The following is a 10,000-nucleotide window of genomic DNA, read 5'->3' on the forward strand; positions in this document are numbered from 1 at the left end:
TCGGTGAGTGAACCATCTCTTGTTCAGGCCAGGAATATTATTATTATTATTATTATTATTATTATTATTATTTTTATCATCATTATTATTATTGTTTGGGAGGAGAGATGGGCCCCCCAGTTTTTCGGCCTTATGCCCTTTCCGAAACCGGTGCGACTTGCGACGAAACTGTAGCATTCGTGGACAGGGTGAAGCTCGGTTAACTTCAAGGAACCCGAAGGGCCAAAACGGCGTGAGTAGCCCTGCCTATCTTAATGTGGCCAGGCGCGGGTAAACGGCGGGAGTAGCCTGGACTCTCTTAAGGTACGCGGCAGCTGTAATCGCTCAATGCCTAGCCCTGCCTATCTTAATGTGACCAGGCGCGGGTAAACGGCGGGAGTAGATGGGACTGTCTTAAGGTACCCGGCAGCTGTAATCGCTCAAAGCATAGCCCTGCCTATGTTAATGTGGCCAGGCGCGGGTAAACGGCGGGAGTAGATGGGACTCTCTTCAGGTACCCGGCAGCTGTAATCGCTCACAGCATAGCCCTGCCTGTCTTAATGTGGCCAGGCGCGGGTAAACGGCGGGAGTAGCCTGGACTCTCTTAAGGTACCCGAGCGCGTGTAAACGGCGGGAGTAGATGGGACTCTCTTAAGGTACCCGGCAGCTATAATCGCTCATAGCATAGCCCTGCCTATCTTAATGTGGCCAGGCGCGGGTAAACGGCGGGAGTAACCTGGACTCTCTTAAGGTACCCGGCAGCTATAATCGATCATAGCATAGCCCTGCCTATCTTAATGTGGCCAGGCGCGGGTAAACGGCGGGAGTAACCTGGACTCTCTTAAGGTACCCGATCGCGGGTAAACGGCGGGAGTAGATGGGTCTCTCTTAAGGTACCCGGCAGCTGTAATCGCTCACAGCATAGCCCTGCCTGTCTTAATGTGGCCAGGCGCGGGTAAACGGCGGGAGTAACCTGGACTCTCTTAAGGTACCCGATCGCGGGTAAACGGCGGGAGTAGATGGGACTCTCTTAAGGTACGCGGGGTCTGTAATCGCTCAATGCGTAGCCCTGCCAATCTTATTCTGGCCAGGCGCGTGTAAACGGCGGGAGTAGATGGGACTCTCTTAAGGTACCCGGCAGCTGTAATCGCTCACAGCATAGCCCTGCCTGTCTTAATGTGGCCAGGCGCGGGTAAACGGCGGGAGTAGCCTGGACTCTCTTAAGGTACCCGAGCGCGTGTAAACGGCGGGAGTAGATGGGACTCTCTTAAGGTACCCGGCAGCTGTAATCGCTCACAGCATAGCCCTGCCTGTCTTAATGTGGCCAGGCGCGGGTAAACGGCGGGAGTAACCTGGACTCTCTTAAGGTACCCGATCGCGGGTAAACGGCGGGAGTAGATGGGACTCTCTTAAGGTACGCGGGGTCTGTAATCGCTCAATGCGTAGCCCTGCCTATCTTAATGTGGCCAGGCGCGGGTAAACGGCGGGAGTAACCTGGACTCTCTTAAGGTACCCGATCGCGGGTAAACGGCGGGAGTAGATGGGACTCTCTTCAGGTACCCGGCAGCTGTAATCGCTCACAGCATAGCCCTGCCTGTCTTAATGTGGCCAGGCGCGGGTAAACGGCGGGAGTAGCCTGGACTCTCTTAAGGTACCCGAGCGCGTGTAAACGGCGGGAGTAGATGGGACTCTCTTAAGGTACCCGGCAGCTATAATCGCTCATAGCATAGCCCTGCCTATCTTAATGTGGCCAGGCGCGGGTAAACGGCGGGAGTAACCTGGACTCTCTTAAGGTACCCGGCAGCTATAATCGATCATAGCATAGCCCTGCCTATCTTAATGTGGCCAGGCGCGGGTAAACGGCGGGAGTAACCTGGACTCTCTTAAGGTACCCGATCGCGGGTAAACGGCGGGAGTAGATGGGTCTCTCTTAAGGTACCCGGCAGCTGTAATCGCTCACAGCATAGCCCTGCCTGTCTTAATGTGGCCAGGCGCGGGTAAACGGCGGGAGTAACCTGGACTCTCTTAAGGTACCCGATCGCGGGTAAACGGCGGGAGTAGATGGGACTCTCTTAAGGTACGCGGGGTCTGTAATCGCTCAATGCGTAGCCCTGCCAATCTTATTCTGGCCAGGCGCGTGTAAACGGCGGGAGTAGATGGGACTCTCTTAAGGTACCCGGCAGCTGTAATCGCTCACAGCATAGCCCTGCCTGTCTTAATGTGGCCAGGCGCGGGTAAACGGCGGGAGTAGCCTGGACTCTCTTAAGGTACCCGAGCGCGTGTAAACGGCGGGAGTAGATGGGACTCTCTTAAGGTACCCGGCAGCTGTAATCGCTCACAGCATAGCCCTGCCTGTCTTAATGTGGCCAGGCGCGGGTAAACGGCGGGAGTAACCTGGACTCTCTTAAGGTACCCGATCGCGGGTAAACGGCGGGAGTAGATGGGACTCTCTTAAGGTACGCGGGGTCTGTAATCGCTCAATGCGTAGCCCTGCCTATCTTAATGTGGCCAGGCGCGGGTAAACGGCGGGAGTAACCTGGACTCTCATAAGGTACCCGATCGCGGGTAAACGGCGGGAGTAGATGGGACTCTCTTAAGGTACGCGGGGTCTGTAATCGCTCAATGCGTAGCCCTGCCAATCTTTTTCTGGCCAGGCGCGTGTAAACGGCGGGAGTAGATGGGACTCTCTTAAGGTACCCGGCAGCTGTAATTGCTCACAGCATAGCCCTGCCTGTCTTAATGTGGCCAGGCGCGGGTAAACGGCGGGAGTAGCCTGGACTCTCTTAAGGTACCCGAGCGCGTGTAAACGGCGGGAGTAGATGGGACTCTCTTAAGGTACCCGGCAGCTGTAATCGCTCAAAGCATAGCCCTGCCTATGTTAATGTGGCCAGGCGCGGGTAAACGGCGGGAGTAGATGGGACTCTCTTAAGGTACCCGGCAGCTGTAATCGCTCACAGCATAGCCCTGCCTGTCTTAATGTGGCCAGGCGCGGGTAAACGGCGGGAGTAACCTGGACTCTCTTAAGGTACCCGATCGCGGGTAAACGGCGGGAGTAGATGGGACTCTCTTAAGGTACGCGGGGTCTGTAATCGCTCAATGCGTAGCCCTGCCTATCTTAATGTGGCCAGGCGCGGGTAAACGGCGGGAGTAGATGGGACTCTCTTAAGGTACCCGATCGCGGGTAAACGGCGGGAGTAGATGGGACTCTCTTAAGGTACGCGGGGTCTGTAATCGCTCAATGCGTAGCCCTGCCAATCTTATTCTGGCCAGGCGCGTGTAAACGGCGGGAGTAGCCTGGACTCTCTTAAGGTACCCGAGCGCGTGTAAACGGCGGGAGTAGATGGGACTCTCTTAAGGTACGCGGGGTCTGTAATCGCTCAATGCGTAGCCCTGCCTATCTTAATGTGGCCAGGCGCGGGTAAACGGCGGGAGTAGATGGGACTCTCTTAAGGTACCCGATCGCGGGTAAACGGCGGGAGTAGATGGGACTCTCTTAAGGTACGCGGGGTCTGTAATCGCTCAATGCGTAGCCCTGCCAATCTTTTTCTGGCCAGGCGCGTGTAAACGGCGGGAGTAGATGGGACTCTCTTAAGGTACCCGGCAGCTGTAATCGCTCACAGCATAGCCCTGCCTGTCTTAATGTGGCCAGGCGCGGGTAAACGGCGGGAGTAACCTGGACTCTCTTAAGGTACCCGATCGCGGGTAAACGGCGGGAGTAGATGGGACTCTCTTAAGGTACGCGGGGTCTGTAATCGCTCAATGCGTAGCCCTGCCTATCTTAATGTGGCCAGGCGCGGGTAAACGGCGGGAGTAACCTGGACTCTCTTAAGGTACCCGATCGCGGGTAAACGGCGGGAGTAGATGGGACTCTCTTAAGGTACGCGGGGTCTGTAATCGCTCAATGCGTAGCCCTGCCTATCTTAATGTGGCCAGGCGCGGGTAAACGGCGGGAGTAACCTGGACTCTCTTTAGGTACCCGATCGCGTGTATACGGCGGGAGTAGATGGGACTCTCTTAAGGTACGCGACGGCTGCAATCGCTCAAAGCGCGGTAAACAAAATACTACAACCTTCATTTCGGGTGCAAAGGTGGCCTGGCGTGGAGCTAACCACTGAGTAGCATTCGGGGCCCGGGTGTAGCTCGGTTGATCTGCAGGGACCTGAGTGGGTGAAAACGGCGGGAGTAGCCCTGCCTATCTTATCGTAGCCGTGAGTGCGTATCCGACGGGGCAATCCAATTTACCGGTAATTATAAGTGAGAGTTTTGTCATGGTGATGATTATTTTATTATTGTTGTTGTTATTATTATTATTATTATTATTATTATTATTATTATTATTATTATTATTATAATTATTTTTTATTATATGTATGAATTACTCGGATTCATTTATGTCATCAGTATGATTACTAAATTTATTAATAATAGTGTTTGTGGTCGTAGGCCGAGGCTTGGGTGACTGTCATTACGTGGAACGACGTCGAGAAGCTTCCGCGCCGGTCGGGCAGCTCTGACGGCCAGGGCAGCTGCCATCGCGGATAAGCTGATGGCTGGAATGGTCGGGCTGACATGCTCCGCGAGGCTGCTGGCCGGGAGGAGAGCCGCGCTGGCCGAGGAAGTATAGCTTCCGTCGTCGGCAACGTGATCGGCTGAAATGCTGCCAGCTAGGGTGAGTGAGTGAATGATTCATTATTAGTAGTCAAGATTTATTGCATGGGGAGATATTTTCAGTGTTGTGCATGGCAACAAAAACTTTAGTTAATGTGACATTCTCTCTCATGTATAATGTGTATTTCATAATTACAGGTTATAAAATTAATCTGAATGTATTTACTCGAGAAGAAAATCTCTAAAACTTAGTTTTATGCAAATTTTAAAGAGAATCCTTCGCCGCGAATTGTGCGTCGGAATTATCTTTATTATTATGATTATTATTTTGTTTTAGTTGTACTGTGATTTCCGTGGAGCAGATTGGGGAGATGCGCTTTCGGTCGAAGGGGGGGGGGGGGGGGATGCTGGCGAACCGACTTATTAGGATCAAGTAAATTTATCTAAATTTGAGAATGTTTCATTTTCTCTCTTTACTGAATAAGGTAACGAACAAAAAATATAGCATTTTTGCCATTATCATCGTCATCACCGTACGAATCGCCATCAACACTGTAAATACTATCTCTGCAATGCGGAAACTGCACGCTCGCGGGATACATGAAAGGAGGAATTAAAAGACAAAACGAAGAGAAGAAGGAGAAGGGAATTTTAAGACCCGGTAATTCCTTCTTATGCTTTAATCTTCCTTAAGAAGTAGGTGTAGATAAGGAATAAGAAGGGTAAGAGAGGAGGAGGAAGGAGAACTAATGACCCTCCTGTATAGCATTCTCTTCTTGTTCTTCAGTCTTCCGTAAGGAGAAAAGAAAAGAAGATAACGAAGGAGCAGAAGGAAAGTAGAAGAGGAAGAGGAAGGACCATTTAAAAGACCATCCTCTATGTTTTCTCTTCTTCTTTTCCAATCTTTCCTGAGAAGATGTTAAGGAATAATAATCATCATAAGCAGGAGAAGAAAATGAAGAAGAAGAAGAAGAAGAAGAAGAAGAAGAAAACTAGGAGGAAGCAGAATTGTAAGAACTTCCTGTATATTTTTCTCTTCTTGTTCTTCAACGTTCCTCAAGTAGAAGAAGGGGAAGAAGAAGAAAAAACAATAGGAATACTTTTGGACCACCCCTCTATATTATCTCTTCTTGTTCTTCAGTCTTTGTAAAGAAGAAGGTAACGAAGAAGAAGAAGAAGAGAAAAAGACAAGGTTTAAGCAGATTTTTAAGACCCTCTTGTATATTTTCTCTTCCTCTCCAATCTTCCTAATAAGTAATATGATGATGTTGTAGAGAAAGAATAAGAAGAATAAGAAGAGAAAACGGCAAGGAGGAAGGAACGTTTTAAGACCCTCCTGTTTATTTTCTCTTCTTGTTCTCCTATCTTCCTTAAGAAGACGTTAACGGAGAAGAAGAGAAAGACAAGGTGGAAGCAGAATTTTAAGACACTCCTGTATATTTTCTCTTCTTCTTCAATCTTTCTAAAAAGTAGTATGATGATGTTAAGGAAAATGTAGAAGAAGAAGAAGAAGAAGAAGAAGAAGAGATAACGACATGGAGGAATGAATGTTTTAAGACCCTCCTGTATATTTTCTCTACTTGTTCAGTCCTCCTTAAGAAGAAGAGGAAAAGAGAAATTACAAAGAATTACAAGAAGAGAAGAAGAACCATACGAACGACGATTTTTTAAACTTAGTTTAGTGCAAATTTAAAACAGAATTATTCGCCGCGAATTGTGCTTCGGAATTATCTTTATTATTATGATTATTATTTTGTTTTAGTTGTACTGTGATTTCCGTGGAGCAGACTGGGGAGATGCGCATTGGGTCGAAAGGGAGGGGGCTGGTGAACCGACTTATTAGGATCAAGTAAATATACTAAAATTTGAGAATATTTTATTTTCTCTCTTTACTGAATAAGGTAACGAACAAAAAAATAGAGCACTTTTGCCATCATCATCATCACCGTACGAATCGTCATCAACACTGTAAATACTATCCCTGCAATGCGGAAACTGCACGCTCGCGGGATACATGCTAGGAGGAATTAAAAGATAAAACGAAGAGAAGGAGAAGGGAATTTTAAGACCCGCTAAATCCTTCTTATTCTTCAATCTTCCTTAAGAAGTAGGTGTTGATAAGGAATAAGAAGAAGAGGGGTAAGAGAGGAGGAGAAAGGAGAATTTTTGACCCTCCTGTATAGCATTCTCTTCTTGTTCTTCAGTCATCCTTACAGAGAAAAGAAAAGAAAAGAAAAGAAAAGAAAAGAAAAGAAAAGAAAAGAAAACTAGAGAAGTTAACGTACGATCCGAGAGATGTTTATTTGGAAGGGTGTGGGCTGTGAAATTAGGGAAATGGTGGATGATTTTAAATCTTGCTTGCTTAGTAAGCCCACCTTGTCCACTAAGCTTGGGCTATTGTCATAGCATCAACCGTCTCGACCCATGGAATGCCTATGGACTATGTCGGACCGTTACCACAATCAAAGGGGAACGGAAACAAATTCATTAATAATATTAGTAACAAAGCAGAAGAAGAAGAAGGGGAGGGGGAAGGAGAACTTTAGGACCCTTGTCACGCGACAAGGGTGCAATACATTACAGGCAATAAATACACAGAAACAAAAAAAACAAAACTTTAGACAAACAATCACTAATCTACGCCCCTTAAACTACTAACCACATACCCTTCTAATTTAGTGGCGTCACACAGGCGGATAACCATGCCATGGGCAACGCCACCGTACACTAAACAAACCATATCTACTATAAAACCACTAACTCCAGTACTCTAACTAATTTGGAGGCGCTGCAGAGGCGGTTAACCAGACCGTAAGCAGCACCACTCTTCACTACTCTAACTTGGTGTCGCAGTAGAGGCGGAAAGCCGGACCGTAAGCTGCACCACCCTTCGCTAAATCTAAAGTTATACTGCATACATCTAAAAACAAAAGCAAAAAGGAAAGCAACTGGCTGATCACGGCATCCCCTGGTAATGAGGGAACCCCTTCCACCCATGATGCCGCTATCAGCCACAGCCGTGGGTCAGATGACATACCCACCTAAACCTCTATCGCAATGTGTTCCTTCACATTCTTTGCGTGGCGAATCGCTGAGCTGGAACCCAGTCCATCATGCAATTGCCCCGTCTACTAGTCTGCGTCGTCTCATTACACATTGCCTACTCCCTGCTGTTCCACCATAACCTCGGAACTATTATTATTATTGTGACGGAGAAATCCTTGGAGCAGAAAGAGGTGAAAGAAGGTGCTGGGTGGAATGGGTCTAACTACTATACCAAAAATTAACTTAAAACTTTAACATAGGTTACATTTCTTTTAGAATCTCAAACTTAACACACTTTTCACTTGGTGAACTAATAAAGTGACAGGTACAAATAGCCATCTTGAAACAATAACTGGAAAACCCCAGATTAGGGAATTTTACAGATCGGGGCTTCAAGCTCTTAGTTTACAAATTCTGAGATACCAGATCCGGTTTACAAAATTTTGCAAACTCTCTTATGTTTAGACAATTTAAGAGCACTTTGCTCCAACAACTTCACAGCCTTCCAGAGAAGCACCTCAATATTGCAGTTGAATTTAGGAAACACGGTAAAAGAGCTTACCTGTTCTCCAACTTTAACTAATCACTTACAGCTCGCTAAGGGCAAACTTACACAACCCCTTACAATATCTGGCCTCTCCAGGCACAATTTACAATTAACAAAAGTTAGTACGCAGGGGTATCTAATAGCCAACCTACTGGACCTTTGTGGAATAAGAATAACGGGTTAAATTAATGGCCCGAACACAAAATGAATGGACGCGTATACTCCTAGATATTGAAGAATAAAATCCTAACGGGGCTCCCGGCCCAGTGATACAGGGGCTAAGCCCAATCTACTGTGGTGACTCGAATGGAGGTTAATTTAATACATTACAGGAAAGAAAAACAGTCACAAAATCGTAGTCGCCTCAAACTAAGTTGAAGGGAACTCGAGATGGTGAAGCACTCTCTATCCGCGGTTTGCAGTTGAAAACTTTATGAAATTTTACAAAAGCTGAACGAAAATTTACATTTCAGGAAAGGTTGGTTACATAATTAGAAATAAGGACCTTCCCCTCGTGTAAGTCTGCGGAGGTAGCTACAGAAAAATAAGTCTGGTGGTCATTACCTTGGCTGTTGGTCTGCTCGGTCTGTCTTAACACACACACACACACGCGCGCGCGCACACACACGTTCGCACGCACGCACGCACGCACGCACGCACACACACGCGCGCACACACACAAATGTACTTTAAAGGTTGTTGTCTTCCCTATACAGCTCTAACGGAGGATGAACGATTTATCTTGTTTGGAAAATTCGTGAACTATCTCGGAAAAACTTTTTAATTTGAAGGTGCTCATTTTTTATCCGGATGGCCGCTTGTAGGGGGTAAAGGGTTGGAAATAGATGTATGCCGTCGCGGACATTTTTGTACAGCTTTTTACGCTCTACAATTCGTACGCTTACACCTTGGGCCTAACGCTGACAGTTCAGGCAGCGTAAGCGAAGAAAGCTTTCGGTCGCGACCTTTTCCCTAATCTCTTCTTAATTACTTTCTATTTGGCATTAAATCCATCATCACGCAGTGCACCCGTCCGGATTACATCACCCTGGAATGGTTATCGTAATTTACGATACCACTTCACATCGCCATATGGGTCGCACCCGCACGCGGACTGCCCAGTTTGGTCGAAGCGGCGGCCGGGCGCTGGCGCTGTGGAGGCCATTTTGTGATCTGCCGGACCCCCTTAGTACCCTGAGATACTCGCCGCCCGATACACTGAGAGCGGCAGCTTGCCTGCCCGCGACTGCAATGCTGCGAGCCTCTGCACACCCAGTGTTCATGCTCATATGCGGCGCTCAGTAATGTTGGTAACCGCTCGCCCTTGCTCGGGCGTGAAAATGTAGCATCGTACGCCTCTCGTACGGTCCTGCCGACCTCGGCAGCGGTCGAAGTGGAGATGTGACGATGGATGGTGAAGGGACCCAATCCCTAGTGAAGGCCCGTCCGGCCGGGTGAGAGCCCGTGCTCGGCGGCCTATGAAATTTTAGTTGGCGGCCACTCGGTCGGCCAACGGAGCAAAGCAAGTCTGTGTCCCGCAGGCCGCACTCGTCGGCGGCGGGCTACGACGCTCGGTTTCGGCTCTCGAGCCAGCCAGCTCCCGTTGATCCTGCCAGTAGTCATATGCTTGTCTCAAAGATTAAGCCATGCATGTCTCAGTGCAAGCCAAATTAAGGTGAAACCGCGAATGGCTCATTAAATCAGTTATGGTTCCTTAGATCGTACCACTTTACTTGGATAACTGTGGTAATTCTAGAGCTAATACATGCAAACAGAGTCCCGACCAGAAGTGGAAGGGACGCTTTTATTAGATCAAAATCA

General features: G+C 48.1%; 1 non-coding gene across 1 annotated transcript in view; it reads left to right on the forward strand.

Moving 5' to 3' along the window:
• The first annotated feature begins 9,775 nt into the window (after positions 1-9,775).
• LOC137503611 (small subunit ribosomal RNA) overlaps positions 9,776-10,000 on the forward strand; it is a 1,925-nt gene continuing 1,700 nt past the window's right edge. Inside the window, exon 1 of the ribosomal RNA XR_011019281.1 lies at positions 9,776-10,000. This exon is cut by the window's right edge and continues 1,700 nt beyond it. This is a non-coding gene — a ribosomal RNA (small subunit ribosomal RNA).

Source organism: Anabrus simplex, unplaced genomic scaffold (genome assembly GCF_040414725.1).
Source record: "Anabrus simplex isolate iqAnaSimp1 unplaced genomic scaffold, ASM4041472v1 ctg00000138.1, whole genome shotgun sequence".
NCBI lineage: Eukaryota > Metazoa > Arthropoda > Insecta > Orthoptera > Tettigoniidae > Anabrus > Anabrus simplex.